Source organism: Cricetulus griseus, chromosome 3, assembly GCF_003668045.3.
Source record: "Cricetulus griseus strain 17A/GY chromosome 3, alternate assembly CriGri-PICRH-1.0, whole genome shotgun sequence".
NCBI classification, from domain to species: domain Eukaryota; kingdom Metazoa; phylum Chordata; class Mammalia; order Rodentia; family Cricetidae; genus Cricetulus; species Cricetulus griseus.
Window position 1 is genome coordinate 251,061,242 of NC_048596.1, and position 24,708 is coordinate 251,085,949.

At 39.4% G+C, this 24,708-nt stretch overlaps 1 long non-coding RNA gene across 2 annotated transcripts in view; it reads right to left on the reverse strand.

The window, feature by feature from the left end:
• Nucleotides 1-497: 497 nt before the first annotated feature.
• Nucleotides 498-24,708, reverse strand: part of LOC103161206 — a 29,908-nt gene continuing 5,697 nt past the window's right edge. The window contains exons 2-4 of one of the 2 annotated variants that reach the window (XR_003484108.2): nt 20,060-20,223; nt 1,550-1,667; nt 498-957 (exon numbers count right to left, since the gene is read on the reverse strand). This is a non-coding gene — a long non-coding RNA (uncharacterized LOC103161206). The remainder of the gene's footprint in view (nt 958-1,549; nt 1,668-20,059; nt 20,224-24,708) is intronic. The other variant, XR_003484107.2, reaches the window with a different exon arrangement.

Genomic DNA, 24,708 nt, shown 5'->3' on the forward strand with positions numbered 1-24,708 from the left:
TGGCAGCTCCTTCCTTCCTCACCAGGACTCCCTTGATACTATGGATCACATTCGTGCACTCTCATAGTCTCGTATTAAGCACTGTGCAAATTCCTTGGTTTTGAGGGAAAGCGAGACAGTGGAACTACCTTCCCAATGCATCAAGTGTTTCACCCTATCACCCACAATAAAAGGGCTTAATGTGGATTGCATTGGGAAACAGACAGTAATGTTGTTTTCAATCTAAAGTATTAGCATAGAAAGAGTAGAAAGGATCAAAAACAATCAAAGATGATGCAAGGAAGGCCTCACATCAGTGGTTTTGAATGTTTCCAGGCAAACCAAGCTCTCCATCCCTGTTCAGACTCTCCACATTCCGATCAGAAGCAAGCATCCAGTCACCCCAAAACAGCCACTGCTACACAGAGAAACCCCTCCCCCCAATTAAAACATTTTTTAATAAAGCTAAAAGTTTTTCATCATATATCACCACATGCTGTATAGTGTTCATTCTGTAAATGCCATTTATTTTACCTTCAGAAACTTCATGACATAATCTCTATGTATCTTCATGTTGTCAGTCAAAGTACGACTCAAATGTGCAAACACATCCCAAAGCCCTGTTCTTTGCCACATTGTCTGTCCTACACTAGGCAACCTTCTTTTTGGTGGAAGCTAATGGTTTAAGAATTTATTTCAAGTTATAATTTGAAATCAAGACCCATTTCTCTCAAGGAAGAAGAACTTTAAGAACAATTGTATTTTATTTATAATATTTGACTTAAAATGCACTAATAAGAAATGTAGAAATTTCAGCTACCGGTTGGAAGAATGACTAAAAGTATGGCAGTGCATCACTTAATGTGCTCGTGGAGGGAGAAGCCTCGGTAGCAAGCAGTTGTACCGCAATCAAGCGTTCTAGAATGTAGCTGGACACTGAGGCAGGAGGCCCCATTCAATCAGGACTTCAAGAACAGTCTGAAAAAGAGCAGTCATACAAAGATGATTCTTTTAAAAGGTGAACAAAAAGGTAATAGGCTTTTAAAAATTAACTTTTTGGGGGCTGGGTGTGTGACTTGGTTGGTAGAGTCTTTGCCTAGCATGTCTATTTCTTTCCCAGGACCACATGAACCGGGCATGGTGGTTCATATCTAGATGCCAACTTAAATCACATCTTATGGTCAGCTTTCAGTATAGGCTCTTACTTACCTAATGTATGGTTTAAAAAGCGCTATAGTAGATTCTAGTTATAAAGTGGTCAGGCTCCAAATAAGTGGCCATTTCTTTTAAGCTAGTGACTCTCCAAGAATTCCTGACGGATTCCTCCCAATGTCTGCAGCTTTCTGACAGTTGTTAGACAGACCCAGCCAAGTGCTTTTTGTTTTGCCAGAAGATCATTGAAGTTGGCTAAAAGACTGAGCCGAGCCTAATCATGTCCTGCCACCAGGACAGTTGTCACAATTTGCTGCGTGGATGTAGGACTTTAGCATCCAGGCAGCTTTAGCAGTACAGAATTGAATATTTATGGGAAGGAATGGGGGTGAAACTCAACTCAGAGACACCGACATACCATGCAGTGGGTGTGGGAGGTTCATAGAAGGTGTGATCATGCAGCAGGCAGAGTTTCTCAGTGCTAGCAAGGGAGTCAGTAGCAATGTCCCCCCTCACCGGCTTTAACCAAGCCCAGCCTGTGGGTGTAGACAATTTGCATTAGTTTCTTTTTTTTCTTCCAAACAGATTAAAACATCCCATAGTATTTCCTGCAGCTAATGTTATATGCTTACAATTTTATCATCAGAATTTTCTCTACTCTTTGATTCACATTTTTCTTGGTATTCAATTCAATTACATTTCTTCATGATTCTAAATCTATGTGTAATTCTCCTTGAATGAGAATGCTCCATTAAGCCTGGGTTAATGACCAGCTTTCCTTTCAGATGATGTCACTTTAGATAGAACACGTTGTACCAGGAGTAAAACACACCACACCATGATGGTTCTTAGACACTCACTGCCCACAGTTAATTTCTGCCACATTATCTGTAATAGAAGAGAATTTGAAGTGTTTTCTACATATTGACTTCTTAAATACTTTTTGAAATTTGACCTGCCAAGAGAAGAGGTTTGCCAACATCATTAGGTTGCCACACTTTTAAGCAGTGTGATAGAGAAGTATAAAGTCATAATGTCTCATGTTTTTAATAACACTTAATGGTAATGTATTCATAAGTAACAGAAAACATAAATCACAACTACCATTCTGTGTGCACAAGGCTTTGTGGATTCCTGTCAAAATACTGTTAAGGCTGGACTTAGGTTCTTGATGGTCTAATGAAAGTAATTGAGTTTTGTTATCACCAACTTGTGAGTAAAATCATTTCTTTTATTTTTATTAATGCCAGAAAATGTAGCAGAACAATAACAACAACAAAAAGATCAATAAAAATGCAACAGATCTGAAAAGCTCCAGAGGGTTATTGGTCAAGATACATTCTTTCTATCTTTTTGTGTATGTGTTCTAAATTTCCTTAGTGCATCTCGGCTAGTTTAACATTTCCACTTCGTGTTTGCCCTGGACCTTCTGTTATTTTCCCCATAATTCACTCTGCACTTCTTGCCTTAGCTCACCACTGCTAACACTCCGAAGAAATGGTACTGTTCTACTGATGATTTCTTTAATTTTCCTCCTAAAGTGCAATCTTACAGAAAGCCCACAGCTTTTACAACATCTTAGTATTTTAAGTAACATCTTCTTATGAAAATGTCTTTGATAATGGTGATGATTCCCCAAATCGATATGTTGTAGCCAAAATGATTTTCAGATGGGGCGTTCCGTGTCAACTGTATGCAGTACTTTTAAGTAACCGAGCAGCTTAAAATAATCTTTGTAAAGTCTTCCAAATCCATAATACAATTAATGAATTTAGCTACCTAAAAATAAATAAATAAATAAATAAATAAATAAGGATTAGATAATAAGCAGTATGATAAACAAATCCCAGAGATAAACTGCAAATCTGCAAAAGCTGTTTGTCACACAGGACATGTAAAATATTAGCTTCTATAACTTAACATTCACCCTTTAATATGAGAAACAATGAATGGCCCAGTTGAAAAATAAGCAAAGGTAATGATTAAGTAAGATAAGAGTAGAAAAACTTCTGTAAAGCATTAGAAGTTGAGAAATTCAGTTTCATCCACAGGTACTGAAATGCTAAGCCAAACAACACATAAAAAAGTATTTTTACAAAAACCTAACAGTTTGGCTTCAGACTTTTATTACAAACTTTATAAATGGTATTTTATAAATAGCCATCAAAATGCTAACAAACATACAAACAGATTAGTTGAATACTTCTATTTTGGACTTATGTTATCGATATCGATATCAATAATGTTGAGTAAGTATAAACATCTCTATGTATGAATATGAGCATTGAAACGTTTTGTAGCAGCCAAAAGGGAAAAAAGAGATTTCAGGCCATAAGAACAGGCTGGTTAAGTAAATTATCAGTGAATAACACTGCTTCATGTGTGTTAACAAAGGATGTTCTGTGTAGCTATAAGGCTAAATAAAATGAGCAGACAGCAATGAGCAGAGAAGTAAAATCTTAGTTAAGGGAGCATGAATGGACTCTTCCTTCCCCCTCGGCCCTGACCTCTGCTGAGGTGAGTGTCCCCTCTGCTCCTCCCTGCCCCCACTCCTGACATCACCCCTTCCTTGATCCCTCTGGGCCTGCGCCTGACATAGAGTGGACCCTCCCAGACAGGGAGGACCTCCCTGAGTCCGAAAACACCTCACTCTTGGTTCCTCCTCGGCCCCTGACCTCTGCTGAGAGCCCTCATTCAGTGGCTGATGGAAGCAGAGGCAGACACCCACAGCTAAACACTGAACTGAACTCTGGAACCCAGTTGCAGAGAGGGAGGAGTGAAGAGCAGAGAGGTCAGGACCAGGCTGGTGAAGCCCACAGAAACAGCTGACCTGAGCAAGGGGGAGCACAGGGATCCCAGACTGCTGTCTGGGAGGCCAGCACAGGACTGATCCAGACCCCTGAATGTGGATGTCAATGAGGAGGCCTCGGCACTCTATGGGGCCCCTGGTAGTGGATCAGTATTTATCCCTGGCGTAAGAAGGGACTTTGGGAGCCCATCCCACATGGAGGGATGCTCTCTTAGCCTGGACACATGGGGGAGGGCCTAGACCCTGCCCAGGATGTTATGATAGACTTTGGGGAACCCCCATGGAGGGCCTTACCTTCCCTGGGGAGCAGAGGGGGGATGAGGTGGGAAGCTGGGGGGAAGGGAGGGAGAGGGAGAAGGGATTGACATGTGAAGCAGGCTTGTTTCTAATTTGAACTAATAAAAAAAAATCTCTTGAGAAAATTTTAAAAAAGAGAGAGAGCATAAATATACACAACTGTGTGCATGTATATATACTTTGAGTTCTAGAGGGATAAAGAAGAAAAGTATCTCTGGGAGGTAAACTCCCAGATAAAATTAGAGTAAGACATTTACATTATTACATAGCAACATTTTATGACATGCAGGTCTTATATGAAAAAGACAAACAGAAAAAAAGTTTTTTATAATGGGATTTTCACAATATAGTATAATAATACTTGCATAAACCTCATAATAAAAAGAGATTATTTTTTGAAGTTTAATTGCAGATTCATAATTAAAAACCCAATCTGTTGTCATAGTTTGCATCTAACAGAAGTTTTTCAGAGTAGTTTCACCAAGTCTGTTCCCTTTCCTGGGTGTCTGTGAGATACTGGGAAGGGTATTAACCATCGTCAGGCAGCCTAACTTCATTTTAGGGAAAATATGTTCTCAGTGTGAAAAGGGTGTCTTCATTTTCTCCTCAAACAGTCTTAATATGCAGTATTAACAATTATTTAATTAAAAATTAAAATCTGACCATCTTTGTGAATCTTTTTAATATTTTTCTCTTCCAGAATTAACATAGGATAGACTGGTAGAAAATGGCTGGCCCTTTATCTGGGTAAACTGCTGCAAACCTCCCTGGAAGTCATCACCAGGTAAGGGTCTCATATCTGCAACACTGTATCTGCCAGTAGTTTTCCCTAATTGTCTATGGTGGGGTAAGCAGGGAAGAGTAAAATTCCACCTTTACATTAGTTTCTTGATACATGGCTTCAGAATGCATTTTCTGTAACTTTAAATATACACACTATCATAGTAACCATTCATTCGTGGACTTATGGAAAACTACGAGAGATATCTGCAAACCCTTGGCAAAGGACCCTTGGCCTTTGATGGGTACCCTTTGCTGCATTTTTCTTGTGCAAGGGGTTTTAAAAGGCTAGCCAGGAAATGATTGTGGTCCCACCAGCTTCCAGGTTAGGTATGCGTTCACTCACTGTCAGGAGTCTAAAGACCAAGGCCTTAAAATTAGAGCTGCTCACTGTCAGAATGCCAGTATGTCTCAGAGTCTCCCCTTGCAAACTTCTCCCCTACTCTGATGGTAATGCAGGGTAATATTAGTTAAGGAGGGAAGTCTTGTATGCCCCGTGAGAGACATGGAGTCACAGGCTAAGACATGTCCCTTGGAGACTAATACATTAGTCTGAGACAGTTTTGCAGACCCTTTTCATGAAGGGGATCTTAACTAGTAGGGAAAGGAGACTTCAGCAGCTTCCCTTCTCTATTTAGAGGGATTAAGAAGCCTTGTGTGCAACTCAGAATGCACTGTGATTCTATTTTGCTAAAGCAGATGTTAGATGGGTGCTAGGTAGGTACATAAATGTTACGAGTGACTTTGTTATTTTTCTCACTGGCACATAGGAGACTCTTTCTGGAAGGCACCCCGGGTGGTGGTGTGAGAAAACTATTTAGGACTACTTTAATCTTGAAGATAAAAATAGTCACTGCGTATCTTTGAGAGAGAGAGAGAGAGAGAGAGAGAGAGAGAGAGAGAGAGAGAGAGAGAGAGAGAGTATGTGAAGATAAGTTAAGCTTAGGAGTCTGGACAATGCATGTTATGAAATTTAATAAGTCAGCTTTGGAAACATGTACAATAAACGATATCAAATACTTCTTCCAGTTTGGAAGATAGTAAGACAATACACAAGTTTTTTCAGTACTGGGGATTGAACCCAGGTCCTTTATACAGGATATGCTGCTGAGTCACATCCCAGCCTTTTTAAAACAAAACAAAACTTAACAAAAAACTGTTTTTTTTTTTTCTGAGACCGAGAATTGAGTATTACCAAGACACCCAGGCAAACCTTGTGTTTGTGATTCTCCTTTGTCAGCTTCCCTCCCAAGTGCTGAAGCTTATAGGACTGTAACCCCCAGGGCCAGGGCCATGATGCATTTTTAAGAGTTCTTCTGCTGGTTGGTCTTTTTGTCTACTTGACTTAAACCTAGACTTAAACCTTGGAAGAGGGCTATTAATTGAGAAAATGACTCTATAACATTGGCCTGTAAGCAAGTCTGTAGGGCATTTTCTTAATTAGTCTTGTGGGATGGCCCAGCCCATTGTGGGCTGTGTCCTGGGCTGGTGGTCCTGGATTCTATAAGAAAGCAGGCTAAGCAAGTCATGATGAACAAGCCAGTTAGCACCTTTCTTACATGGCCTCTGAATCAGTTCCTGCTTCCAGGTTCCTGCCTTGAGTCAATACCTTGACTCCCCAGGATGGTGGACTGACTACAAAGTATAAGATGAAAGAAACCCTTTCCTCCTGAAGTTGCTTTTGGCCATGGTGTGTTGGCATAGTGATAGAAACCCTGACTAAGACAGCTCTGAAGAGGAAGTAGATCATTCTCTATCATTTCCCATCAGCCCCAGGCAGCTAATCCAGAGTGTTCCTTCCAGAAGAGGTCCTAGTCTTGAACCCGACCCCCTTCCCAACATGTCCAAAGACATCCCATTCCTGACATTCATATTTGCAAGAAATCTCAAATAGCTATGACTCCTTGCTTAAGAACAGCAAACACAGAAGATACATTATACATTTCTTTTTTAAACATTTCAGTTTAGGCTAACAAAACCAACATTCTTCTTTCGGAAGAGCCATTTTTTTTTTGTTACTTTTAAAGAGCTGATGGTCTACCAATCCTCCTAACTAGCAACATTGCCCTGGTTTCCTGCCAACTAGTTCGAAAGGCCCCATTTCCAGCTCTAGGCAGTATGCTAAAATACAGAAGGTGTTTGTTTACAGAAGGACCTTGTGAACCTGGTAATATCCCTTTAAATTTTTTTTTTCACCAGCTTACAAGTAAGGAACTCTGATCTCTTATTGATTGAAATGTGTAAACAGCATTTTAGAGTTTGTTTTACAGGTCCAAAGTGTTTATGTTAAAACCAACTTTTACAAGTAGGGAAGCCTGAATAGTACACTTAAAAGAATAATAATAAAAAAACTGGGGTTAGTAACACAAAAAATCTGTGGGCATGCACTGTCTAATATAACAACCATTAGCCACATGTGGGTACTGAAATTTAAATATAAATTAATCTGACTACAGAAAATAGAAGTTGAGTTTCTCACTCCTACTGAGCATCTCAAGTGTTTAATAGGCCTGTAGTTGATGGATGACACAGTAAGTTCCAGTTCTCACAGACAGTTTTATTTGACAGGCTGTGATAAACAGAGTTTTAAACAATTCAGTGGACATTCATGCCAGTTAAAGGGAAGCTTTATGCTCTTTTTCAACTTGGAAATTTTAAAGTATTTCGATATTCAAATTTTCTTAGTTCCCATTGTCTGGAATTCAGCTATCACAAGCCTTTTTATGTGTTTCCTATTAGTTTTTATACTTAATGTTTAATATATTAATAGCCTAGTTTTAAATAATATTATATAATTAATATAGCAGTCTAGTTTTTATATTCACAATTTCTTTAAACCTTGTGATTAGGTACCTATGTTACCTCTTGAGCTAAGGACTAACTCATGGATGTGACAGTTGGCTTTTTACCTACATCCTTGTCATCCTCCTTTCTGTAAGGTCTCAATTTTCTTATAGTGAGAGATATCCCTCATTTGTTTTAACTTAAATAAATATTATTGATTTTTGTAATAAAGAATTTGGTGAGCCAAACAAAATCAGTTACTGAATACTTGTGTTTTAAACATCACTAGTTTTACTTGACTTACACATATCATATATAGTAGTAATTTGATTTTATTTTTAATGAATCCCTGGTATAATATCTTCTTCTTCTTCTTCTTCTTCTTCTTCTTCTTCTTCTTCTTCTTCTTCTTCTTCTTCTTCTTCTTCTTCTTCTTCTTTTGGTTTTTGCTTTATTTGTTCCTCCTTGTCTTTTGGTGACATCTTTCATCCATGGTTCCCCCATCTCATAGGATCATTTAACATCTGTCTGTGATCATATTGCAGGTGACAACATGTTCTTTTTGCTTGGCCACCAAATGATCCCTCCTCAGCTGTTGCTATGACATTTCCTTTCTTGTGTGTGCCTTTTTCTTTTTCTTTTTGGTTTTTCAAGACAGGGTTTCTCTGTATAGCTTCGGAGACTATCCTGGCACTCGCTCTGGAGACCAGGCTGGCCTTGAACTCACAGAGATTCGCCTGCCTCTGCCTCCCTAGTGCTGGGATTAAAGGCATGTGCCACCAACGCCTGGCGGTTTTTTTTTTTTTTTGTATAATATGTTCCTAAAGTTCTTGTTTCTTTTGTTTTCATATGTTCCATTAACAAGATGTCAGTCTCAAACACATTCCAGTCATTATCCCCAGCAATGCAGTTACATTCATTTCCTGGAATAACACGGTTGCACAAGACCAAACATTGCAAACAAATTTGCCTTTGCTGTTGAAGTCAGCTGTCAGCCTATCACTAAGAAAGGGATGTCATAACTGCCAGTCTTCCAATTACACATTTAATAGTGTCACTTTCCAACCACAACACAAGTAATAGAAGCATGGAGCCACCTTAGACTTTTAAAATACAAATCCCAGAATGTTTCCAATCAGGGAAAATTTTAACCTGTGCGTGTGTGTGTTCGCGTGTGCGTGTGCGTATGTGTGTGTGTTTAAGCAATCTAAAATGTAATGTCGTTTATAGGATAAATTATGTAATATTCACAGTTTATTGATGGTAACTTGATTTCTTTGTTAACTAATATGTCTAGTGGAACTCTGCCTATGGACATGCTATTTTACGTTGGATAAGGAAGATGCTATATAACATCTTAAAGTTTTGTGTTTCATCTTTTTTTCATTCTCTGGTTATGTGGTGTTACCATTCATATAATATAATATAATATAATATATAAATACATATTGAAGAGAAAGTATTTCAGCAATCTAAGATTCATTCTAACAAAATTCTTAAGCTAATAAGAAAAATCAACTTCATGGGAGACTTTTATTCAATATATGTAATTAGTTTTCATTAACTTTATTAATGAAAGGTTGCAAATCAGTTAGGTTTACAGTAGTGTCATGCTGGAGATCCAAGAGGGGCTGTACTCTTACAAGAAACTGTCATTTACCTGGGGGAGCAAACATGATTAGATTTGAGCAGTTGAGTATTGTTGTCTTGATGCAGAATCACACATATACTTAGGCTGGAATATATACCGAGAAGAGGAAAGAAAAACAGTGTGTCTTCTCAAATGTCATTTTGGGCCTTTTGGCCATTGGCAGTTGAAGACAGTCTTTGAAGACAGTCAGGCTTCATTTACAGAGTTCTGCTATAAATTCTTTTGTCAAAACTGCATTCCTTTATAATGGGACAGTTACAGTGGGACAGTCTGTTAATTCTCCTACTTGTCACAGACCACACTGTCCTTGGTGCCCATGCTCCATGCATTTCCTTAACTGTCTAAATCCCTGTGGTATTTCAGTTTTCAACTGTCATGGTAGGAGATAGTCACCGAGTAGGTATGAGGTAACTGTAAAGTTTCTTTCCTCTAATTTCAAAGTTGGAATATCAATTGTCCCGCGCGCGTTGTATTTTCTCGCCAGCAAGAAATCACACGCAGGACAATAAATGTCTGGGCATAGTGGATCCTTAATGAAGATGGTAGAACACGCATTGTGTCCTGATTCAGGTGTGTACTTAGAAGTTGATTCTGCCCTTCAATCACTCAGTACTTTTGAACACCTGCATGCCAGTTAGTATGGAGCACAAAGGTGTGAGCATAGATGACAGGGACCTAGGATGATGCCTCATTTGGAAAAGTACCTTCTGTGTAAGCATGAGGACCTGAGTTTGGGTTCCCAGAACCCACAGAAAAGTGAGGTGTGGTGGGTGGGGAGGGACAGGAGAATCACTGGGGCTTGTGGGCTAGTATGCCCAACCAAAATGGTGAGCTCCAGGATCAGTGAGACACCCTGACTCAAAAAACAGGATGGCGAGTGAAGGAGGAAGATACCCAAAGTGACCACTGACCGCCCCCGCCCCCCCAGTGTATTTATACAGAAGCACATGTACACCAAAAGAAAGTTTTAAAATGTCATACTCATGAGGGTGAGTTGAGGTGAGGTTGAGTCAGGGGAAGAATAGAAGATAACAAGAATGGAGATACCATAATAGAGGGAGACATTTTAAGTTTACAGAGAAATCAAGCACTAGGGAAATGTCTGGAGATCTACAAAGGTAACAGCAGCTAACAATCTAAACACTGCCCTCCACTGATAATAAGATTGATGACTGACTTATATGCCACCTGAAAGCCCTCATCCAGCCGCTGGTGGAAGTAGAAGCAGACACCCACAGCTAATCACTGAACTGAACTGGAATCCAGTTGTAGAGAAGGGCGAGTGAAGAGCAAAGGGGTCCAGACCAGGCTTGTGAAACCCACAGAAACAGCTGACCTGAACATCAGGGAGCTCTTGGTCCCCAGACTGATAGCTGGGACACCAACATGGGACTGATCCAGACCCTAGGAACATAGGTTTCAGTGAGGAAACCTTGGAAATCTACGGGACCTCCTGTAGTAGTTCAGTACTTATCCCTAGCATAGGTGTGGACTTTGGGAGCCCATTACATATAGAGGAATACTCCCTGAGCCAAGACACACAGGGGTGGGCTTAGGCCCTATCCCAAAGGATACAATAGACTCTGATGACACCCTATGGAAGGCCTCACCATCCAGGGGGAGCAGAAAGGATATGTGACAGGTAGGGTTTTAGTTGGGGGGAGGTGGTAGGTGAGGAGGGGAGGGAGAGAGAACTGGGATCGTCATGTAAAACAATCTTGTTTCTAATTCAAATAAAAAATCTGCAAAAAAAAAAAACAATACACCATTGGCTAGCAAAAAAAAAATGTCATACAAATTACAGTGGATGGAGAGAAACATCAATTGAGTAAAATATAGGAGGTTTGAACAGCTTCAATTTTAAAGTGATGTTCAGAGAAACTTATGACCAGGAGAGAACTATGTGGACATTTGGAGGAAGATTGTTCCAGGCAGAGGCTCTGAGAACCATGAGGGAACATTTATAACCTTAGAAATGTCAGGCAGAGCCTATGACAAGTGACGTGCAGTGCTGAAAAACATGAATTGACAGGAACTAGAGACACATTTAAAGGGACCTAGGAAAGGCAACCTTTAGGATTTTAAAGCTTAAATGGTTGTAAACTTAGAATATTTTGATATACAATGAATCATTCCCCCAATTAAGGGTTTTAAGTAGAAACCAGGGCTATAACTCTGTCCTTGCTGACGTGGGCTCTAATGGTGACTGTAACTATTAGGAAGCCATGTGGTTAAAATCATTCTCTCTGGAGACCTAAGTAAACTTCATATATACTTTGCTTACAGTTGTGATCCTTAGTCCTGTTTCTGGGACTGAAAATATAATTCCTTAAACACCAGAGAGTTATGGCATTGTCAATAGATCACATTTAATGAAAAATCTGCATCCTCAGACACAGTGTGCTTAAGTCCTGGGATATCACCAAATTCAAAATATTTTCATGGACTTTTTATTGCATTTAAATGATTTTATCTTCAAGCTCAATAAGAAAATTCAAAAATATACACATTGCATTTGCACACACCATCCATCCCCATATAAAAAGGAACAAAATTATTTAATGGGAAAAATCAAATCCACTCACTTTGAAATTATACAGATGAATTAAGTGAGAACAAACAACTCTAGTATTGTTTATTTTTAAATTGGTGTTGTTTTCATGATCTTCATGCCTCCCTTGCTCTGCCATCATTCAAGACTTCTAATGAGGGCTAAGGAGCAAATGCATTTAGCAATCTGTGTTTAAGGGATGGAAACAAGAACATGAAGATTAACAACATCGTTCTTGTTAATTTGATTTTCTACAGCTTAAGTAAAGGTCTTTGTTACTATTTCCAGCAAATGGGCCCGAGGAGAAAACACATATGTGGTGCCATGCGTCTCCTGAGACCCTGTTGCCATACAGGCTTGGGCTAGAGAATTCCTCAATAGCAGAAAATGTTTTTTTTTTAAAAAAAGTGAAACTCCTTCATTGACGGGAGTAATAACAGCTCAAGGCTTCGATATTCTGTGGTCTAAAATTTTGAAAGTAGTGTGTTTTCTGATAAAAATGAGAAAACTAACGCCATTAGTACTACTTTTCAAAGGAAATTTTTCCTTAATGTTTTTTGTCAAGTAAGTACCTTTTAAATAGACCTAAACCAATAATTAAATATGATTATTAGGAAACATTTTAATAGAAAATTATACCATATAAAAAGCCTATTTCATAACATATATCCTTCCCACTAAAATGGTATTTAATAAAAAAAGCTATGATTTTGCTGGTCCCTTATAAATGATAACTTGTTTTATTTGATGTGCATACATCTCTTAGCCTTGGCAAGTATTATGTGGAAAACTTTCAAACAACTAATATGGACATATTCACAATTTTTTATTATTTTACTTTTGAGACAGACGCTTGTTATATAGGTCAGACTGACTTAGGACTCTCTGCCTTCCTGCATGAATTATGGGTATGCAGTACATTCTCAGAACCCAGAACTTTCTTAAAAACTGGGTCACCCTGTATCACTGTACAGCAGTGTATGGTATAAAATTTCTGTTCCAGTAAATTGAACCAAATTATGCTCAGAGAGCCAGATTATCTACGTTAAGCTGGGGAGGGTAGCATGGCATTCAGCAGGGTTCGTGTTTCCCAGCTTTCTGCCCTCAGCCCTGGTTCCCTTCTCTATCACCACTCATTAGTGTCTTTTACCTTCTCCCTCAACCTCCCAGTGGAATCAGGCTTAACTAGTCTCACAGAACTCTAGAGATGAGCTTCTGCTGAAGGGACAAAAAGATGTGGGAATCAGTTTTGTCCTGTTGGTGTGTGGCTTCTAAACTGAAATATGAGTCCAGAAGAATATTCCTGGTAGAATCAAGGCTATTAAGTACTCAAGTCCTAGTCCGTCATTGATAAGTAGGTACAGATTTGCTTTCCAGTATCACTCCTGTTAGTGAGAACTCAAAAGGCAGCCATGTTTGGGAGCAGCTCGCTTGAGAGTTCACACTGCATAATCTCACAAAAGTTCTTCCTTTCTCAAACAAAAACATGAAAGCCTTGTTCAAATTGTTGTGAACTTCTCTGTCAGGGCCTGAGTGCTGCTCCTGACTAACTCCTGTGTATCCTTCAACATTGCTCAGAAAACTGATGAAGGCTAGCCCTTCTCCTCTGAATTGGCCTTTTTAGTTATAAGACAGCATCATGCTTCTCCTCAATGCTCTCTTCAAAATAGGGCAGTTGTAACTGTGTGTCCCAGCAGCTCAGGGATGACTGGGTAAACTAAGAGGATGCCTGTAATTGAACCACTGTTCCATTCAAAATAAGAAGCTTTTAATTCTATCACATGGGTTTCTTGTCTGGAACCCACCCCACCACCTCCCCACCCCCCCACCCCCCACCCCCCACCCCTGCAAAAAAAGCCAGAAAACAAAAACAACAGCATTTGAGAGAATTACAGTTCTTAGTGATAACCTATGGAATAGCGAAAGGGTTAAAATAGGGCCTAAGAATGCTAATAGTTCTTTCAGTTCATTGAATTTGAACAGTTTTTTTTTTTAACCTTACTCTTTACTCTGCCAGCTGTCCCCAAAATGGTTTGTGTCTAATTGATTCTTACTTCTTTTTTTTTTTTTAAAAAATGATTTATTTTTGTTTAATGTGCATTGGTGTTTTAGCTGCATGTATGTCTGTATGAGGGAGTCAGATCCCCTGAAGTCTTGTTGTGAACTGCCATGTGGATTGAACTGGGGGTTTAACCTGGGTCCTCCGGATGAGCAGCCAGTGCTCTTAACCAATAAACCATCTCTGATTCTTAAATTCTATCCATTATTTTGTCTGGTAGGGCCACAAATGTAAGTCATTATCTAATTCAGAAAAAAAAGTGATATTTAGCAGAATTTAAAAACTAAAGATTAAAACATTATCAGTCCAGGAATGATTCATCTTTAAAATTCTCTCAACTTGTGACCCAGTTTTCAAGGTGAAGATGGTAGAATAATAAATAATAGTTGTCTGAGCAGCTGGTACCGAGGAGTGGTCTTGTCTATCTTTCACCATACTTTAAAGTCGCCATGTCATTGGCAGTATATTATAGTACCACCCTATAAATGAAAACAGGAAAAGTCAGAAAGTAACAGTGAACATTACTAAGTGGACACTCTCTGATTACAAGGCAATGTGCCCATAGCTTCCCTTTATTTTTCTTAAATCTAACAACAGTTTTAAAATGTGTAGTCTGGCTTCTCTTATTGTGTCTACTTTTTTTTTTTTTTTTTTTTTTGACAGCAGCTGAGCCCATTCTACATATTGTTAAATAGTGTCAGAGCCAGTACCCAAATCTGGGATTTACTCCAATAGCTTGTGTCTTACTTAAGGTTTCTATTGCTGTGAAAAGGCACCCTGACCATGGCAACTCTTATAAAGGAAAACATTTAATTGGGGTGGCTTACAGTTTCAGTTCTGAGCCCATTGTCATCATGGCAGGATATGCCGCCATGCAGGTAGACATGGTGCTGGAGAAGAAGCTGAGAGTTCTACATCTTGATCCATAGGCATCAGAGAGTGAACTGTATCATTGGGCATAGCTTGAGCATGTGAGACCTCAAAGTCCACCTCCACAGTGACGCACTTTCTCCAACAAGTGCCTCCCAACAGTGCCACTCCCTATGAGCTTATGGGAGCCAATTATATATACAAACCACCACATATTCTAACCACTTCTCTTCCAAGCTACAAACCACCAAATATATAGCACCAAAGCTCTTGCTGATATTTTTAACTGCTACTGTTGGCAGCATGTTTTTTCATATAAGTGAACATTGTGTTAATATCTAATTACAGTTTCTACTGATACTATGTCCGAGTATACACTAACATTATTTGAATGATAGAGTGAGAGTCTCTAGAAGGAGTGTTTGGGGTAGTGTAAAACAGATATTATGTCACATTTCAGTGATGAAATTTATTACCTTATATGCCACCAACCACAGGCCCAAATGCAAAACAAAACCAAGAAACACTTAACTACTTTCATGTATTTGGTAGGATAAATTACTGCTCTATGAATCAGTTTCTTTTTGCTGTAGAGTCATTTGGGATGTGTAAAAATTGCTAAAATTATTCTTGAATTCTAGTTTAGAGACTATATAAAACACTAGGCAAAATTTGTCTGGTGATATGTGGAGGGTACTTTAAAAATATTTTATTTGAAATTATATTTATATGTACACACACACGAGTGCATGTGTTCCTGGAAGCCAGGAAGAGGGTAACAGATACCCTAGAGTTGAAGTTACTAGCTACCTTTAATGGGTGCTACAACCATACACAGGTCCTCAGTTAATAGTTCTATGCATATTTCCACTTGGTAGATTATTGAAAAATGATTATCTGCTTAAATTGAGGTATAAATGAGGAAATAATTTTTATTGTTGCAAAACTACATAGACTCTGTTGTTTGAACCATATCTTGTGTTGCTGTACCCTCTCTGAGATATTTCACATAAATTTAATCTCCTATGGGTTCTGGGTGGAGGCAAGTTGTTGACTGGCCTGTAAGCCCTGTAGCAGCAGGTGTCATGGTAAGAACAAGAAGGCAAAAAACCAAAGCAATGGGCTCTGCTTGGACAGGAGAAAAGACTAATGTGACCCTGATTTTGACATTGTTATGTGTGTGTGTGCAGGTGGAGGTAAGAAATCCCTTTTAGTAGCTCTCCACCTGAGTTTTTGAGACAGGGTCTTCCACTGAGACCACTGGAGATCAGCAACTTGGCCAGACTGGATAGCCAGTGAACTCCTGTCTCCATCTTCCCAGTGCTTGGGGTCTAAATGCATGCTCTTGTGTGATGTATTGGTTACTTTTCTGTTACTGTGATAAAACACTGTGACCAATGGCAATGTTAGGAAGAGTTTATTTTGGCTTATGGTTTTAGAGTTAAGAATCCGTCATGGTAACCAGGCATGGCAGCAATCATCAGGCATGGCTTTAGGGACAGGAAGCCTAGGGCTTATACATTCAAATGCAAGTATAAAATAGAGACAGCATACTGAAGTAGGGAGGGTTTTTAGTCTCATAGACTACCCCCAGTGATGAACTTCCTCCAGCACTCTCTGCCACCAACTGGGGACTGAGTGTTCAAATATCTGAGACTATGGGGGGGGCGGGATTCCTCACTGAAGCCACTACAAATAGTAATCTCTGCACCAGATGAATCACCTTGCAGTTCCATAGTTCTTTTTGAAAGAATTCACTATGAACAGTTATTCATTTGCATAACTATATAGATTATGAAATATTTCCCATATAGACGTGACATTGGTGAATCATTGCTGTATTACCCTACTGCAAATGTTGGAAATGAGTACAAGGAAGGCTCAGAGGTTCTTTCCAGACCAAATAACAGGGTTAGGATTTGCTCTTTGACATCTCCTTTCAGACAAAGTGGAGCCACAGGAACCAGAGTTACAGCCACACCAGAAACAAGGTAACACCTGGACACACTGGTAAAACTGTGGTTTTCAAGACCTTATGTGACAGAGAACCATAATCCTGAGAGATCCCTGGGAAGCAAATAAAGAGACCCCCCCCCAAAGATTGCCCAAGTTTGCTGTGTGTCTGTCTGTATTTTAAGGATGGACCGTCCTGGCCTGGGAAGGTAAATCCAGGCAAAGTCTTTCTAAATTAAAGATCTTGAGCTAAGAAAAGCCAAAGAGGCTTGAGTCCACAAGAGAGTCTCAGAGAGGGACAGTGTACAGGGAACAGGCCTTGAGATCTGCAAAGGGCCATTTTGTGTTTCCTTGCATGTGAATGAGTAAGTGGCTAAAATGACTTGAAGAAATAAGACCCAGTGTGTCACCAGATGCCCATGAATGGTGAGATGTCCTTTTGTGGCTGGTGTGAACAGCAGCTGTTATCCATAGAAAGCCACTCCTATACTTATCCCTGTGCTAATTACAACTGACAGAATGTAAAAGCTAGGCCCCAAAGAATTAAACTGCCTGTATCACAAATGGCTCCTAGAACAATTCCAGGGTGTTACTACTTTCTTGTAGAAGAATACTCGATTCCCAACGATGCCATTTCACTGTTTAACACTAATCAGAAAACTTCCAGGCAAGCAAAGAAGCAGGAAACTGGAGTCAACATAAAAGGAAAACAACTCCATCAATGAACAGGCGGGGCGGGGGGGCGGGGGGCGGTTAATGGAATTACTGCACAAGATTTTTAAATGGCTATTGTTGTAACTGGATTGCATTCGAGAACCTAGATGAAAGCCTGAGCATTTTAAGCAGAGACTTGGGAGATGTAAATGATTGACATTGTACTTCTGGAGATGACAAAATGCCATGTCTGAGGTGAAAATGCCAAGTGAAACTTTCAGTGCTTTGATCACGATCCTGGCCATAGTCTAGAGTACTCTGTCCTAGATGCTGTTTGAACCCTGCAGCCTAACACATGTTTATTTACAACGAAAACTCTTAGACAAAGCTTTCTTTTCAGGAGAGGGTTAGCCATGATATTCAGCTCTAGCTCACAAGGACCATCTTGCCTGGTCTGGGCTCACAGAGCAACTTCTACTGCCTTCCAAATGGTTGACACTCCTTCACACCAGATTGACACTCCTCAGCAAAGCAGCCATCGACAATTTTTTTTTCCAAGACGTGGTTTCTCTATGTAACAGCCTTCCTGTCCTGGAACTTGCTCTGAAGTCCAGGCTGGTCTGGAACTCACAGAGATCTGCCTGCCTCCCTAGTGCTAGGATTAGAAGTGTACACTACCACTGCCCGGCCCACCAACAATTTCAACATGGCACCTTCTGAGTCAGCTGCAAGAAAGTTCACAGTCCCAGATTACCATTTTTCAGCTAGGTTGTCTATTTTTTTTTTATGAAAACTCTGTTTGGGTAGAGAATAAAACACCTGCTCTTTATATAAATACAATTTACCTAGAAGTCAGCACTTTTTCAGAGTCCAGTTATTCCCATCGAAGATACCATGCATAAAACCATCAGCTGCCTTCTTTCAGCTTCCAAGAAGCTAACAAAAATGTACATGTTGTTCTTTAATGGAATTTAAAAATTGCTCCTGAGTTAAGCTATATTTTTTTAATCAAGCAGAAAAAAAAATCCAACCAATGTGTTAAGGAAGTTTTATGCAAGCTAGATTGACAAGCAGTGTTGATTGCTCATCCAATCCGTCCTTACCTCGGGGAACTCTTCATTCAAATCTACGTAGTCAGTAGAATGAATTTAGGAAATAAACTGGTATTGAAGCCGTGTGTATCCTTGTCACATGAATATTTAGGTAATTTCCTGTTTGGGAAGTATACCTTAGAGATACTTGACAAAGACAAACAAACAAAACACTCCCAAAACCAAATATTTCTGGCACTCAGTAAGACATTTCAAATGTAATCTTTTCATCAGTTATATAATAGGGGGCAATAAATCAATGTGGCATAAGTCTGGCCAAATATCCAAGTACTGTAGATTCTGTTTTGTATTCACACACATGAAGGTGGCACATCACTGAAAATACATACAACAGTGTCTTTTATAGTGTAGAAAATGAAAGGAGGAAGGTAAGTTTCTGTGTGGAACAGTAAGAGAAATGACAGCAGAGTAGGGCACACAGGCTGTCATCTGGGGTGGTTCTCGGGCTAAGTCAGGCTTGTGTCAGACACATGCAGACAGGGCAGCCTGGCTGTCTGAGAGGGCAGTCGTCCATCACCCCATACTTCTGTGTGTTTCCAGCAGCCTCCATTTTCTGGGCTGCAGATTTTTGTTGAATGCAGAAACAAGAGGGCTGTCTAGCAACCATAGGTATTTTGCTTCAAGTATTTAACGTCATGTAGAAACATTGGATTGGTGTCTGTAACATCCTGCCAGGGCTTCAAGACTGTTTTCTCAGTTGTAAAATTAGGTGGTTGGCATAGTCAGTTGGCAGCTGTGGGACCAGGTCTGTTCTGTAACAGAGCTCTGGCCAGGTCCACAGTGTTGCTTTTTCGTTTGCTCCAGTGAAAATATTTCCACATAAGACACCTCCCATAAAATTTGAAATTTCCAGCTTATCTTTAAAAATCCCTGTCCCATTCCCTATTGCCACAGTTGGCTGGAAAGCAAATCCCCTGTCTTTCTCCAAGACAGAAGTGGGCCTTCGTTTCCCATCTGCTCACCCTTGCTTGCTGCTCCCTGGCCCTGAAGTATGTGAGGACCGGAAGCATGGCGCTCACAATTTCTGGGGATCATTCCAGAAACAAAAAGGCAGTAATTTCTGATTTAAATTGTTTCAAGGGAAATGAAAGACTGTGAAGAAGGGTTCCAATACACAAAAGGCTTAAAATATACTTTTTGCTAGGTAACATCAAACTACCTCTGATAATGACAATAATATTAGGTTTATTTACAGAGAGAAAGGGCATGTATGTATGTATATATGTATTATGTATGTATTTCTCTGAAAAAAGCAATAAGTTTGACTTTCTGCTTTGGCAGGAAATTCTGACTTTTAAAACCACATCCAAACAAAGGTGCTCTCCAAGCCTTGATCAACAGTTGGAGAGATGGACTATGTAAACAGAACGTCTTTGGTTTGCTTACAACATGAAGCCAGACTATTTACCTAGAGTGGATTGAAAGTTGAATGTTGCCTTCTGGGTACAACTGGGGCTGTTGGAATAGGCTGGCTTTCTGAAAATTGAAACCTCTTCATATTCAAGGTGTCCAAAATTATTAGTAATGCTACATTCTTACGAAGTTCTAATGAGCTTCACAACTCTGTCTGCCCTGTGATGAGCAAAATAAAAGATTCATAGTTATTTGTCTTTCCACTATTTTATACAGTAATAAAGTAATACTGAAAAGGTTACTATCACAACCGGTAGAGTATTGTGCAATTGTTAAAAGGTGAAAACATGAAATCATGTTAAAGGAAAACAAGTACAAATGTTAAGCCAGATAACCCAACAGAGAATTCACATGAGGAGCTGTAAGTAAAGTTTGGACTCTGAATGCTGTATTTTTAAGACTTTTTTAAGAACATATTTTTATATGGCATATTCTGTTCACACTCCCCCATTTCCTCAAAATTTCTCCTCACCTCCCTGACCACTCAATTCCATGCCCTTTCTTTCTCTCTCAAATACATAAAGTAAAACAAAACAAACAACAAAAAAGCCCAAAGCAATATGAGACAAAAAGTCTACAAAACCACCATTGAGCTCGTTTTGTGTTGGGCAGCTACACCTGGGCATGGAGGCCTGCACTGAACTGTGGTAACATAGCCTGTGAGACTCCATTGGTGGGAACTGTTACCTCCTTTGGAAGAGGGTACAAACTGCAGAAGACTTCTTGCTTAGGGGTCAGATCCGCTGTCTTCTTTCCTATCTCAGACTGGGACCTGCTCCAGCTTGAACTTGTGCAGACCTTTAAGGGTGTCTTTGTCATTTGATTAGTTCAGGTATAATTTGCCAGTCAAAGGTGTATATGCTGCTTAGTGAGGCGGTTTAGTTTCCTCAATTTAATCTTGTAATCACCTGCACTTCAAATGTTCATTGTTATTTTATTTTTGTAATTGAGTCTTTAATGTGGCTTTATTGAGTTAGTAACATTATATAATCTCATAATATTAGATTAAAAGAGCTTCTAGTACCATTTCAATTTCTAGGCTTAATTAAGAATGTGATGAAATGTAAAATTTTATTGAATAATTTAGTATAGGTATAAGGAATCAGAATATATTGGGAATAAGGATATAATAGTATATCATTATAATGATTATATATGTAATTATCTAATGATAGTAATAATAGATAGCATTTGATGGTAGCTGGAGAAATGGCTCAGTGGTTACAAAGCACTTGTTAATCTTGTAGAGGACTCATTTTTGGTTTCCAGCACCAACAAAGTGACTCACAATTGTCTAACTCCAGCTCTAAGGCTCCAATGCCCTCTTCTACCAATTGCAGGCAGCAGACATTCAAATGGTACACACACACACTTACAGGCAGAACACATTGATTGGGGATGTCCTTCTGTATATATGTTTCTCTTATTGGTTGATGAATAAAACACTGTTTGGCCAATGGAGGGAGGAAGATAGGTGTGACTAGGAGAGAAGGGAAATTCTGGGAAAGGTAGGAGGAGAAAGACTGCAGAGATGGATGTAGCTGCCCAAAAGGAGTAACAGGTCTGGACCCTTCTCTGGTAAGCTAAGACCACGTGGAAATACATAGATTAATAGAAATTGGTTAACAATTAAGACAGAGCTAGCCAATAAGAAGTCCTAGTCATCGGTCAACAATTTTATAATTAATATAGCATCTGTGTGCTTATTTGGGGCTCAAGGGTGGTGGGTCCTGATGGGACAAGAAGAAATCTCCAGCAACAATACACAGAAGCATAAAATAGAATAATCAAATCTTTAAAAAATAGCATTTGCTGAGTATGTAATATTACAACTATTCTCCCCTTCATTTGATTTAACCTTAATGTTAAGAGTATATGGTTGATTTTAATTTCATTTTAAACATAAGTCTATGGAAGCACAAAGATGATAAATAAACTACCCAATTGCATGATTACTTGGAGATGTAGTGGGGATTGTAACCCTGCCCAAAACTTTTGGGTTGGTTTGTTTCCAGTAAATAGACTCTACCCATCAACTAATTCAATATTTCTATGTGTGTTGGACACAGACCTTACTCTATAGATGGGCTTTCCACTCCAGTTGTATGAAACTTGTTTTTATTTTGATCTAGTCTATCTCCACTACACACACACACACACACACACACACACACACACACACACACACACAGTTATATTCCTCGTTTACTCAGTAATTCGGGTTTTATGTATTAAGATGCTGCTGCAGCTGAAACCCTACCTCATTATTCCTAATTTTGCAAACATCTCTCTGATTTTCTGTTCATCTCTGTACTTAATGGGCTTTCCCCCATTTCTGTTTTAGTCTTTGTTCAAGAGAGGCTGTTTTGATATTTAATGAAAATATTTTGCAAGTGATCGTGTTTATCTCCCAGGAATTGCAAATTCTGACCTTGATGTTCACTAAAATGTTACCCATTCCACTTCAGTATACAGAAGAGGCATCTGTGATGGGCAGTTCCTTGGTGTCTCCACAGTGAGAAAACAGAGATCTTAATAGGGTGGGGTGAGGGTAAAGCTTCCTCTGGTTTAGCTGGTCTTTCAAACTTCCTGGTGCTTTTCTTCTTAGGCTAGTCTACAAGAACTTGAAGGAAATGTCTGAGGGCAATGAACTATTAAAATTGTGCTCTCACAATTTTGTTTACAGAAGTCTATTGATAACTGCTATTTAGAAAGTTCTTTCTCAGAAATATTCATTAGCTGTGAAAACAATTACATTATGTCCTGATGGGCTAAAAAAGCAACTTAGTAACAGGAAATCAAGCCGAGTGGCAGTCCCCATATAGTATGTCATTTGCCCCTAACTGTGTATATCCTGTCTCCCTGACTTTTCTAGTTGGCTTAATTTTCTTCAGTGCTTCAGTGCATTTCTATTTAATGTGCTGTTCCACAGAGAAGAACTTGGAGTGAATGGAAAGTTGAATTTATATGCAAATATTGCCAATTCAGTTTGGACCCTAAAGGGTTCACAATGTACTACTACTCAGTGGCCCTCAAGTCCACCTAGTGTCTATGGACATAATGCCACCAGAGGGCAGACTTTGACTTTCAGATCTGGTGGCTTCTGCCCTCTAGTGGAGATTTGTAGGCCATTTCAATAGGCCTCAGTTGTCTTGAACTCTTTGACTGACTGAAGTCCTTGAGTCCTGGAAAATGCTTAGAGAGACTATTTTTCTAGAATGGTCTCATGATCAGATGTTAGGGAATTCCCAGTACTGAGCCAACTTGAACCCAACACCAGCTTGGTCTTTTGAATGGTCACTCAACAGAATTGTGTTTGTGTGTGTGTGTGTGTGTGTGCGAAATCTATGGGTATAAAAATGCAGTGTATAGTTAACTTATTGCTTTAAAGTTAAAAAACAAAAAAATTATCAAAGTTAAAGAAAAGAAGTAATGAAGAATAAAGAAAATGAAACAAAAGGAAAGAAGAGAGCAGGGGATGGGAGAGGAGGGGAGGGAAACGGTGAGGAGGGGAGGCATGGACCAGGACTAGTCATTTGCAGCACTGTTGACTTCTGGTCTCAATAGCTGTGTATTGGGGTCCATCCCTTGTATTGTAATTATAATTAGCACTCTCAGTGGTACCAGACTCTGGTAGCCTTCCTCCCACTGTTTGACCTGTTTTACAAATGAAATGTGTCCATATATTGTGTCCTTTAAGGGCACAATGGCATCTGATTAAGAAGTATTGGATCAGATGCTGCAGAAGTGCAGGGTCAAGCAAGTCACTGTGTATTAAGTCAGTTTCATTGGACACCATTTGCGTGCTGCTTTGTGCTATTATGTAGCTGACAAGATTAACTTGTCATTTCCCTCCTTGACACTGTAATCATCTCAAGGCAGCTATGTCTTCCTTTATTTGTCGTTCAAAGGACAGGAAGGTCAAAGGATGCTTCCTTAGCATCCAATGAGTACCCAGTGCTCCAGAAGTAAATGTAAATGTTTGGCAGGCTCTCCATGTAGATAAGCTCCTTGTCCACACTACTGGAAGAGAAGGGTTGGACATGACAATCCACTTGCACTCTTTTAATTTGACTTGTAAGTTTCACTCAGTGTATAGGAGATAAGCATCAAAATTAATTGGGGAGAAAAACATAAACAAATGATCCCAAATAGCTATTACATTCAGCTGGAACTGCTTCCTGCAAAGAAACTAGGGCATTGGGACCCTAGTCAAAAATATTTGTTTGTAAAAATTAGGAAGTTGGGGCCAGAGAGATGGCTCAGTCATTAAAGACAAGTCTCACACACAAAAAAGAAAAACTTAGGAAGTGGGGCTGATGAAGTGGTTCAGTGGGCAATGACTTTTGCTTCAATGGGGAATGACATTTCCCACAAAGCCTAATGAGCTGATTTCTGTCCTTGGGGTCCACATGGTGGGAGGAGAGAACGGATCCCTACAAGTTATCTCTGGCTTCCACATGTATACTGTGGTATAATTAAATTTAAAAAATGTATAATTTATAATTAAATGAAATTAAAAATTAAAAAACTAGGCAGTTTCAGTTATTTCTATCAACCCAACTTACTGGTTTCTTCTGATTCGTGGGAAATTATTCTTCTCTCTTCCTTCTGTTGTGCTCCCCCAATGGGCTGGGCTATCTG